Source organism: Nomascus leucogenys, chromosome 20 (assembly GCF_006542625.1).
Source record: "Nomascus leucogenys isolate Asia chromosome 20, Asia_NLE_v1, whole genome shotgun sequence".
NCBI lineage: Eukaryota > Metazoa > Chordata > Mammalia > Primates > Hylobatidae > Nomascus > Nomascus leucogenys.
Window position 1 is genome coordinate 25950598 of NC_044400.1, and position 13384 is coordinate 25963981.

Below are 13384 nucleotides of genomic sequence, written 5' to 3' on the forward strand. Positions count from 1 at the left end.
TCTTCTGCGTGTTCCTTCAAAGCTAGGGACCCTCATTCTCGGTCCCACCTATTATGATTCCCATGCTCCTGAAGCTTCAAATCCATCCATGTGCTGGTGCCTCCTAAATCCCTGTTACCCAGATCTCTGCCTGGATTCCCATTCCTAGTTCCACTTGGATTTCACAAAAGCACCTTAGACTCAGTATATCTTAAGCCAAACTTAAAAGTCTTCTGCCAAAGCCCCCCTCCCCTCCACCTGCCAAAATTGCTACTTCTCAGTGGCCTGATCTCATTGAACTATCTGAACTGACTTTGATTTGTGTTTCTCCTCCCCTGTCTGATCAGTCTTCAAATCCCACTGAGTCTGTCTCTGAAATACCTCCTTATCTCTGCAGCTACATCCCTTGAGTAAGTCAGCATCTGACCTGAGCTACTGCAGTTACCTTCCCATTTGTCTCCCTGCATTCGGCCAGTCCAATCAATTTTCCAGTCTATAGCCAGAAATAGGTCATGATCCTCCTCTGAACTCCCTCAGTGGCTTCCCATTGCCTTGAAAACAGAATCCAGATTCTCTATGGCTCCCACGGCATGTTCTACAGCTTTCCCTCGTGACTGGGCCTTTCCTTATTCTGCCAAGAACTTGGTTCTCCAAGGTGTTACCTCGAGGGTCCTTGTTTTGGGGTCAGGTCACATGTCACTTCTCCAGACGTCCCTCTGAGAACCCCAGTATCAGCCTGTCCCCCTTTGCAATTGTTACTTGTTTAACTGTCTTCCTCAGTCATATAAGCTCATCCACTGCAGCATCTGGGCACCCAGCACACTGTCTGCCATGCAGTTGGTGCTCACATATTTGTCAAATGAATGCTGAATTGATTAAGCACTCACTATGTTCCTTTGTTTCCTGCTGGAAACTTAATTTAGGTTTCCCCATTTGGTATTCTTTATCAAAACATTTTAGGTGCTTATAAGGAGCCCGCAAGTCTTGCTGCTAGTAGATGTTGGACCAGGATTTGAACAGGTCTGTTTGACTCTAATGCCTGAGTTCAGCATTTCTCAAACATCAGGCATTCACACATAAGTGACCAATCATCCTGGTTTCCCCTGGGCTGAGAGGGTTCTTGGGACATGGGACTTTCAACACACACAAAAAAACAGGAATGTCCAGGGCATACCCAGGACCATTTGTCACTCTATTCACCACTGTCACAATCTTTGCCACATGTGTGTTAGTTACTTAATGTTCATATTTTTATATTTTTGCTTTTTTTTTTGAGATGGAGTCTCACTCTGTCGCCCAGGCTGCAGTGCAGTGGCATGATCTCGGCTCACTGCAAGCTCTGCCTCCCGGGTTCACGCCATTCTCCTGCCTCAGCCTCCCACGTAGCTGGGATTACAGGCGCCTGCCACCATGCCCAGCTAAATTTTTTTTGTATTTTTAGTGGAGACGGGGTTTTACCATGTTAGCCAGGATGGTCTCGATCTTCTGACCTCGTGATCCGCCCATCTCGGCCTCCCAGAGTGCTGGGATTATAGGCGTGAGCCACTGCGCCTGGCCCATATTTTTTATATTTTATCAACTTGCTTTCACATAGCCTCATCCTAAAATGTAAATTGCAGTTTTTAATAGGCTATTTGTATTTTTTCTAATATGCATTTAAAAACTATTATTAAAATGAAAAATGTGTCATCTGTATATCACATAAAACCATCTCAAACATCCCCAGGGGTTGGCTTGCCACACTCTGGGAAACCCTGGCCAACCCATGCACTGCCCCAGGCCCATGAAAACTGTTCTTCCTTCCTGCTTCTGAGCTCTCCTGCAGAAGCACCGTGCTAGCCCCTCCTGTAGCTGGAGTGTCAGCACTGTGCCTGCTATGATATGTAGGTTAGCTCTTTCAGTGGCCACAGCCACTCCACGAAGGTGGTTATCACAAAGACATAGATGAGCAACCTAAACCTGGGGAGGTGGGGACAGTTGGTAAGCTGCTTGTCTGAGGCAACATGGATGGTGCTTATCACATTCAGTATATGAACCTGGGTCTGCCATGATCTATCTCAGGCAAGACCAGAAGCATGGGCATAGCTTCCTGGGCAGGCTTGGTTGATTTGGGCTAGCCTTGGAACTCTTCAATTGTCTTTTTCTCAAATATGGTCTACAGCTCTTGTCCTGAGCTCTTTGACCTCTGCCTTGACACTTCCCATCAACTGAAAACTGCCTGCATTCACACCAGCCCTCTCCACCAGGTCCATTTCTGGGACACTATAGAAAGTCCTGCCTCCACTGAACCCACTCAGATAACCTGCTTTGCAGCTCAGCATACGAGTATGTGCACATGGCTTCACAGTATTCTCTGACTTCCTCTCCTGTGCAGGGCCAGGTCTAGGGTAAAATAAGTGAGATGCCTGGAGCACAAGATGGAAGAGGCTTCCAAGACATGCTAAGATTTTGAGAGAACAATCCTGTCACTGGCTTTGAGATGCTTCAGTCTAGTTTCCAGAGTTTAGTCCAGGGAAACTGGGGGTCTGGGAAGTCAAACTTATTGGAATAATGAAATATATTTTTCCTTCATTTTGTTGACATTTGCACTGATAGCACAAAAACAATGTTGGGTAAAACTGGGTACCTTGGGGGCAAATCAAGAGCAATGGCACCAGGCTGTATGAGGAGTCCACTGCCATTTGGTGGGGGTTTGAGAGAGCCTGAAGTGAAGATTGGAATTGGAAAAATGGAAACAGCTTTGAAAAACAGATTTTATGGAATTTGAGTCCAAAAGGGTCAAAACAGCTGCTCACAGAAGTGTGTGGAATTTTCACTCTGTTGTCACATTGCTTAAAAGGCCATAAAGCTAAAGATTTACTTGGCTTAATAAGGCTCCTCTTTCATCAGTTATTTCCTGGATGACATGGCCTTAGTGTGACACACCAAGGTTCCACTCCACTGGAGGAGGAAGCCCTTCCCTGGCCTGCATGTAGACACAGGTTATGTAGGGATTTCGGGTTGTGGGGGGCGATGATCAGGCCATATTGAAGCCTGGTGCCTTGTGAAGGGAGGGCAGTCATGATAAAGTATCATAGAGGACAGACTTTGAAGCAGATGAGGATACTGAAGTCCATAAAATAGAAACAATCTGAGATAGGCAAGCACCAAAAATAAACCTGAGTTCATAGCAGCCGTATTAACAATAGTTTAAAGGTCAGAATAGCCCACATGTCCATCATTGGATAAATGGATAAGCAAAATCTGATGTATCTGCAATGGACTATTATTCAGCCACAGAAAGGAATGAAGTACTGATAAATGGTACAACATGGATAAGCCCTGAAAACATTATGCTATGTGAAACAAGCCAGGCACAAGAGGTCACATATTGTATGATTCCAATAATATGACATATCAAAAGTAGGCAAATCCATAGAGAAAGAAAAGCATATTACTGGTTGCCAGAAGCTGAAGCGTGGGGAATTTGGAACAAGTACTTAATGAGTCCCCTTTGGAGATGATGAAAATGTGTTGGAACTTGATAGAGGTGATGGTTGCACAATACTGTGAATGCACTAAATGCCACTGAATTGTACACTTTTAAATAATTTATGTTTTGTGAATTTTACCTCAATAATACAAAAACACTGAAGTGAGAGCAAGGAAAATTACCAGGAAGAAAGGTAGACATTACATAATGATGAAAGAGTAAATTCACCAAGAAGACATAACCCCAAATGGGTATGCACTAAACAAAAGAGCTTCAGAATACATGAAGCAAAAGCTGATAGAATTGTAAAGAAAAATGTACAGATTCTTGATTATAGCTGGAAATGTCTTCAACACCCCTCTCAATAAACAGAAAATCTGTAAGGATATGACAACTTGGACAATACTGTCAATCATCCTGAGCTAACTAACATTTATAAAACACTTCACCTACTAGCATTATAATGCACATCATTTTCTAGTGCACATTGAAGATTTACCAAGATAGATTGTGTTCTGGGCCATAAAACAAGTCTCAATAACTTCTAAAAGATTCATATCATGCAAAGTATATTATCTGACAATAATGGAATTAAACTAGAAATCAGTGACAGAAAGGTATCAGGATCATCCTCTTGTATTTGGAAATGAAATAACCCACTTCTACTAGTCAAAGAAGAAATTAAAAGGAAAATTAAAAGTATTTTGAAATGAATGAATATAAGAACACAAAAATCTCAAAATTTGCAGGTAGCAGCTAAAGTAGTACACAGAAGAAAACTTACGGCACTAAACACTTATATTAGGAAAGGTCTCAAATCAGTGACCTCAACACTTACCTTACAAAAACAGAAAAATGTGAAAGTAATCAAATCCAAAATAAGCAGAAATAAAGACACACTAAAGAGTAGAAATCAATGAAAAAGAAAACAGAAAATTTATAGAGGAAACAGAAGTAGCCAAAGATGGTTCTTTGAGACCAATAAAATTCATAAGCCTCTCATGAGTTAAATCAGGAAAAAAAAAAAGCAGAAGTCAAAAATTACTAACATGAGGAATATGAGAGATGATAGAATTACAGAATCAACAGACCTTATAAGGATAATTAGGGAGTACTATGAACCTTTTATGCCAATGCATTTGGCAACTTAGAATAAATAACATATTTCTTGAAAGACACAAAGTACCTGACAGACTGATGTAAGGTGCTCGTTTCTGTTTTACCTAACTTGGAATTCAGGCCAGAAGAGCAGTGAGCACCACTCAAGAAATTCTTCAAGCAGAACTAGCAATCCTCAGACACCTGGAGCCAAAGATAATAGTTGAAACATATAATAGACTGCCTGTGTCAAAACTGGGGAAAAAATTTTTGGGAAATTAGGACATTCAAAGCAGCCGTTTATACTGGGGAATTTAGAAAGCCACACATGTGCCCAGGGCAAGATCCATGCTCAGAAAAGACCTAAATTTTCACCTGGGGCTTATTCCTAGACATAGTGCAAGCCATACTGCAAAGAAAATGCCTAAACGTTAAAGGAGGGTCCTAGGACACTGAATTTGCAAGGCCTGGGAGAGAGACTTTTACTTTTGTCTGTTTGTTTTAGCTTCTGGCATTCAAAGAAATCTGTCAAAACACTAGCTGAACATAAGTGACCACACCCAACAAGAATTATTACAGTCTTTCCAATAATATTTTGAGCAAGTCACTAAACAAATGGACTATTATGTCCTTCACCAATTAAAAAAAACAAAAACAGAAAAACCTGAGCAAAGGGGAGAATTTGATATCCAGAGTTAATACATTATAATATTTTGATGTCCAGTTTTCAAGAAAAAAATCACAAGGCATACAAAGAGGAAAATATGGCACATTCAGAGGCAGTAAATATACAACAGAAATCATCCCTGAGGAAGGCTAGACATCAGAAATTCTAGACTTTCTTAAATATGCTCAAAGAGCTAAAGACATGGACAAAACACTAAAGGAAAACAGAACAACTATGTATACAAAGTAATATCAGTAAAGAGGTGGAAATAATAAAAGGGAACCGAACAAATGCTGGAGCTGAAAAAGTACAATAATTGAATGAAAATTCACTAGAGGGGTTTAATAGCAGATTTGAACAGATGAAAGAAAGAATCCATGAACTTGAAGATAGGACAATTGAAATTATCGCATCTGAGGAACAGCAAGAAAAAAGAATGAAGAAAAGTGAACAAATCCTAAGGGACCTATGGGACTCCATCAAGCAGACCAATATACAAATAGGAGTTCCTGGCTGGCCTGAAGGTAGTGATTCATCTCAAATGATTGTTCACAGTCAGTCACAGATTGAAATCCTTGTTCTACTTTTTCTTCCCTTCTCACTACTGTATTTGACTAGTCTTTTTGAAAAAAAGAAAAAAACAAATAGGAATTCCAGAAAGAGGAGAGAGAGAAAGAGTCAAATAATATTTGAGGAAATAATGCCCATAATGCCCCAAATCTGATGAAAGACATAAACCTACAAACCCAAGAAGCTTAACAAACTCTGAGTAGGATAAACTCAAGACCACATCAGAGACATTGTAATCAAATTGCCAAAAGCAAAGACAAATGGAGAGTCTTTAATGCAGCAAGAGAGAAGTGACTCATTATGCACATGTGAATAAGATTTATGGCCAATTTCTCATCAGAAACTATGGAGGCCAGAGATAGCAGTACGACATTTGAAGGGCTGAAAGAAAAAAAAAAACAACTGTCATCCAAGAATTCTATATCCATCAAAGCTGTCCTTCAAAAATGAGGAAGAAGTTGATATTTCCAGACAAAATTAGAGGGAGTTTGTTACCACTAGCCTTGCCCTACAAGAAATGCTAAAAGGAGTCCTTCAGGTTAAAAGGAAAAGATGCTATATTAAAACATCACATTGTGCACTGTGAATATACAAAATTTGTATTTGTTAATTATACCTTAATAAAGCGGGGGACAGGAAGGAAAGATGCCAGACAGTTGCTTAAAGTCATATGAAGAAGTAAAGATCTCCAGTAAAGGTAAATATACGGGCAAATATAAAAGTAGGTATTATTATAACATTGGTTTGTAATTCCACTTTTTATTTCCTGTAGAATTTAAATGTATAAAAATAATTATAAATCAATACTAAGCACACAATATATAAACATGTTAATTGTGATGACAACAACAGCATGATGAGGGAGAGCAGAATGGAGCTCTCTAGGAGCCAAGTTTTTATATGCTATTAAAGTTAAGTTGGTATTAATTTAAAATAGACTTATAAATTGAGCATGCCAAATGTAATACCCATGCTAATCACAAAGAAAATATCTAAAAATTATACAAAAAAGGAAATAAGAAGGGAATCACATGGTTCACTACAAACAGTCAACATAAAAGAAGGCAGTAATGGAGAAAATGAAGGACAAAAAAAAGATATGATATAACAAAACCAAATAGCAAAATGGCAGAATTGAGTTCTTCCTTATCTATAATTACTTTAAATAGCTTAAACTTTCCAGTCAAAAAGAAGATTGGCAGAATGGATAAAAAAAAAATGATGTCTGCAAAAGAGTCACTTTAGATTCAAAAACACAAATAGATTGAAATTGAAATGATGGGAAAATATATTTCATGCAAATAGTGACCAAAAGAGAGCAGGGGTGGCTATACTAATACCAGAAAAAAATGGACTTTAAATGCAAATTGTTACAAGAGACAAAGACATTATATATTAATAAAATGGTCAATTCATCAAGAATGTATTAGTGTAACAATTATAAACATATATGCCCCAAACAAGAGGTCACCCAAATATATGAAGCAACACTGACAGAATAATCGGGAGTAAAAAATTCTACAATAATAATTGGAGACTTCAATACTCTGTTTTCAGTAATAGGTAGAATAACTGGACAGAATAGCAATAAGAAAACTCTACTTTCGGCTGGGCGTGGTGGCTCATGCCTGTAATCCCAGCATTTTGAGAGGCCAAGGCGGGTGGATCACCTGAGGTCAGGAGTTTGCAACCAGCCTGGCCAACATGGTGAAACCCCATCTCTACTAAAAATACAAAAAATTAGCCAGGCGTGGTGGTGCATGCCTGTAATCCCAGCTACTCAGGAGGCTGAGGCAGGAGAATTGCTTGAACCCGGGAGGCAGAGGTTACAGTGGGCCAAGATCGCGCCATTGCACTCCAGCCTGGGCAACAGAGAAAGACTCTGTCTCAAAAAAAAAAAAACAAAAACCAAAACTCTATTTTCAATAATAGAATATCTAGACTAGACAGAACAGCAATAAGGAAATAGAGGATGTGAACAACAAAATAGACCAATAGGACCTAACAGACATATACAGAGCATTCCATTCAATAGCAGCAGAATGCACATTCTTAAGTGCACATGGAATATTCTCCAAGGTAAACCATATATTAGGCCATGCAGTTGACTGAATGTTCCCCCCAAATTGATAAGTTGAAAGCTTAATCCCAGTGTGATGATATTTGGAGGTGAGGCCTTTGGGAGGTAATTAGGTCATGAGGGTAGAGCCCTCATAAATAGGATTAAGTGTCCTTATAAGAAGAGACCAGAGAGCTAGAGAGCTAGCTAGCCCTCTTTCCATCATGTGAGGACACAATGAGAAGTTGGCAGTCAGTTTGCAACTTAGATGACCAGAATCCAACCTTGCTGGTACCCAGAGTTCAGGTTTCTAGCCTCCAAACTGTGAGAAATAAATTTCTGTTGCGTAAAAGCCACCCAGTCTATGGTCCTTTGTTATAGCAATTCAAACTGACTAAGACAGGCAAAAAAACAGATCTCAGTAAATTTAAAAGTATTTAAATCGAGCCAGGCATTCATGCCTGTAGTCCCAGGTACTTGGGAGACTGAGGTGGGAAGATTGCTTGAGCCCAAGAGTTTGAGGCTGCAGTGAACTATGATTGTGCCACTGCACTCCAGCCTGGGTGATGGAGCAAGACCCTGTCTCTTAAAATTCATTTTAAATACTGAAATAGTATCTTCTCTGACCACAATGAAGCTAAAATCAGTAACAGAAGAAAAATTGGAAAATGTAAAAATATGTGGAAATTAAAACACTTTAAAATCAACCAGTCGTCAAAGAAGAAATCACGAGGGAAAGGTATAGCTGTAAATGGCTACATTTAAAAAGAAGAAAGATCTCAAATCAATAACCTAACTCCATTGATTGAAGCAGTAGGAAAAGAAGAGAAAACTATTCTTAAAGCTACCAGGAGGGAGGAAATAATGAGAATTAGAGTAGAGATAAATAAAAGAATAGAAAACAATAGAGGGAATCAACAAAACCAAAGATTGGTTCTTTGAATAGATCAACAAAATTGGTAAACCTTTAGTTAGACTTAGTAAAAATGAGAGAAGACACAAGTAACTGAAATCAGAAATGAAAATGGGAACAGTAACAGTTCTATTACTACCAACCTAATTAAACAAAGGATTATAAGAGAATGCTATGAACAATTGTATGCCAACAAACTGGATAACCTAGATGAAATGGACAAAATCCTAGAAACACACAACTCCTCGAAAGTGAATCATAAAGAAAATAATGGATAATCTGACTAGATCTACAACTAATAAGTGATTGAAACAATAAAGAAAAGAACAAAGAAAAGTCTAGGATCAGATGGTGTCACTGGTGAATTCTATCAAACATTTAAAGAAGAATTAACACCAGTCCTTCTAAAGTCTTCCAAAAAATAGAAGAGGAGGGAATACTTCCTAACTCATTCTATGAGGTCAACATTGCCCTGATACCAGAATCAGATAAAGAAAATCATAAGAAAATTACAGACCAATATCCCTTAAGAATATAGATGCAAAAATCCTCATAGGAATATTAGCAAACTGAGGCTGGGTACGGTGGCTCACGCCTGTAATCCCAGCACTTTGGGAGGCCAAGGCGGGTGGATCACGAGGTCAAGAGATTGAGACCATTCTGGCTAACATGGTGAAATCCCGTCTCTACTAAAAATACAAAAATTAGCCGGGCATGGTGGCACGCACCTGTAGTCCCACTACTCAGGAGGCTGAGGCAGGAGAATCACTTAAACCCAGGAGGTGGAGGTTGCAGTGAGCCGAGATCATGCCATTGCACTCCAGCCTGAGTGACAGAGTGAGACTCTGTCTCAAAAAAAAAAAAAAAAAAAAGAAAAAAGAAATATTTGCAAACTGAATCCAACAGCAATTAGAATGATCACACACAATGACTAAGTGGAATTTATCCCAAGAATGCAAGGGTGGTTCAACATCAGAAACTTAAAGTAATACATCACATTAGTAGAATGAAAAAAAAACCACAGAATCATCTCAATTGACACAGAAATGGCCTTTGACAAAAACTAATGCCGTTTCATGATTAAAAAAACACTCGGAAGGACAGGCATGGTGGCTCACGCCTGTAATCCCAGCACTTTGGGAGGCCAAGGCGGGCGGATCACTTGAGGTCAGGAGTTCGAGACCAGCCTGAAACCCCGTCTCTACTAAAAATACAAAAATTAGCCAGGCATGCTGGTGTATGCCTGTAATCCCAGCTTCTTGGGAGGCTGAGGCATGAAAATCCCTGGAACTCGGGAGGGGGAGGTTGCAGTGATCCAAGATCACGACACTGCACTCCAATCTGGGCAATAGAGTGAGACACTGTCTCAAAAACCAATCAACCAACCAACCAAACAAAAAAAAAACCACTCAGAAAACTAGAAGTATATGGAAACTTCTTTAACATGGTAAAAGCCATATATGAAATACCCAGAGCTAGCATCATACTCAATGGTGAAAGACTAAAAGATTTTCCCCTAAGATCAGGGTCAGAACAAAGATGCCCACTTTACCACTGCTGTTCCACAATGTAGTGGAAGTTCTTGCCAGAGCAATTAGACAAGAAAAAGAAATGAAGGGCATCCAAATTGGAGAGGAAGAAGTAAAACTCGATTCGCAGACGACGGATCCCATATATAGAAAATCCCAAAGAATCTATAAGAAGGCCACTAGAGCTAATATGTGAATTCATCAAAGTTAATGGGTACAAGATCAACACACAAAAATCAGTTGTGGTTCTATCTGCAAGGAACAATCTGAAAATGAAATTTAGAAAATAATTTTACTTAATAATACCATCTAAAAGAATAAAATACCTAGAAATAAATTTTACCCAAAAGATGGCTTTAACCAAGAAGATGAAAACTTACACAGTGAAAACTTTTAAAAATGGCTAAAAGAAATTAAAGACCTAATTAAATGGAAAGACATCACATGGTCATAGGAAGATTTGATATTGTTGTCAGTACTACCCAATGCTATCTACAGAGTCAATGCAATCCTACTCAAATACCAACAGCGGTTGGTATTTGAAAAACTCATTCTCAAATTCATTTAAAAAAAAATCTCTGCAAGGCACTAAACACACACACACACACACACACACACACACACACAGACACACACACACCTCAAAGTAGCCAAAACAATCTGTAAAGGAAGCACAAAGTCACAGGACTCACACTTCCCAATGTCAGAACTTACTACAAATCTACAATAATCAAAACAAGTTTGGCATAAGGATAGATATATGGTCCAATGGAACTAAGAGTCCAGAAATAAGCTCATATGTCTATGACTGATTTTTGACATGAGTGCCAAATGGTGAAAGAACTATCTCTTCAACAAGTGGTACTGTGACAACTGGATTTCTTTCCACTTGCAAAAGAATGAGGTTGGCCTCTCCCCTACATGGTTCATAAAATCATGTAAATAAAATGTTCATAAAATTGTTGATCAATGGGCCAACATCTAAATATAAGAACTAAGCTTAAAACACCTGGAAGAAAGAGTAGGGATAAATCAGGTCCTTGAAGTTGGGAATGGGTTCCTACACATGACACCAAAAGCATGAGCAACACCAACAAAGAAAAACTGGGCTTTATCAAAATTAAAAACTTTTGTACATGAACGGACATTACCAAGAAAGTTAAAAGACAAAGTACAAATGGGATAAAATATGCAAAATATATAACTGATAAGAGATGAATCTCCAAAATACATAAAGAACACTCAACAACAAAAGATAAACAATCCAGTTAAAACACAGGCAAAGGTCTTGAATAGACATTTCTCTAAAGAAGATATGCAAATGGCCAATAAGCACATAAAAGATGTCAACATCCTTAATCATTAGGATAATGCAAATCAAAACCACAGTAATGGCCAGGCGCCGTGGCTCACACCTGTAATCCCAGCACTATGGGAGGCCGAGGCAGGCGGATCACGAGGTCAGGAGATCGAGACCACGGTGAAACCCTGTCTCTACTAAAAATACAAACAAAAAAAAAAATTAGCCGGGCATGGCGGCAGGCACCTGTAGTCCCAGCTACTCGGGAGGCTGAGGCAGGAGAATGGCGTGAACCCAGGAGGCGGAGCTTGCAGTGAGCTGAGATTGCGCCACTGCATTCCAGCCTGGGTGACAGAGTGAGACTCCGTCTCAAAACAAAAACAAAAACAAAAACAACAAAACCACAGTAATACAACTGCATCATCTACTAGGATAGCTATGCATTTTATTTTATTTTATTTTTGAGATGGAATCTTGCTCTGTCGCCAGGCTGGAGTGCAGTGACGTGATCTCAGCTCACTGCAACCTCTCTCTCCCGGGTTCAAGCGATTCTCCTGCCTCAGCCTCCCAAGTAGCTGGGATTTACAGGCACGTGCCACCATGCCTGGCTAATTTTTTGTATTTTAGTAGAGATGGGGTTTTACCATGTTGGCCCACATGGTCTCAATCTCCTGACCTCATGATCCGCCCACCTCGGCCTCCCAAAATGCTGGGGATTACAGGCGTGAGCCACCACGCCTGGCCGCTATACATTTTAAAAAAGGAAAATGTTGATGAAGACATGGAGAAATGGGAAACCTCATACATTGCTGGTAGTAATGTAAAATGGTGCAGGTGCAGCCAGTGTGGGAAACAGTTTGGCAGTTCCCTAAAAAGCTAAACATAGAATTTCCATATGATTCAGCAATCCTCCCCGAAAGCATATGTTCACTAGAATTTAAAACAAGAACTCAGATACTTGTATGTCAATGTTCATTGCAGCATTATTCACAATAACCAAAAGGTAAGAACAACCCAAATGTCCATTAATGGATGGATGGATAAATATACAATGGATATACCACATGTATATTTGTGTGTGTGAATCTTGAGGACATTATGCTAAATGAAATAAACCTTATGCAAAATGACAAATAATGTATTATTCCACGTGTCTGAAATATCTAGAATAGTGAAATTCATAGAGATGGAAAGTAGAATAGAGGTTACCAGGGGTTGGGGAAGGAAGGGAATGGGAAGTTATTGTTTGATGGGAACCCAGTTTCTGTGTGGGATGATGAAAGGGTTTTAGAAGTGGATAGTGTTGATAGTCGCACAACAATGTGAATATAATCAATGCCACAGAATTGTACACTTAAAATGCTTAAAATGGCAAATTTTGTAATTTTATATATATATACACACACACACATACACGTATACATATATACATGAGTGTGTATATATAAAACTACTCGGCCAGGCACGGTGGCTCATGCCTGTAATCCCAGCACTTTGGGAGGCCGAGGCGGGTGGATCACCTGAGGTCAGGAGTTCAAGACCAGCCTGGCCAACAGGGTGAAACCCCATTTCTACTAAAAAATACAAAAAATTAGCTGGGTGTGGTGGTGCGCACCTGTAATCCCAGCTACACGGGAGGCTGAGGCAGGAGAATTGCTTGAACCCCAGAGGTAGAGGTTGCAATGAGCCAAGATCATGCCATTGCACTCCAGCCTGGGTGACAAAGCAAGACTCCATCTCAAAAAAAAAAAAAAAAAAAAACACACACACACACATGCACACATAATGGTATGTGAC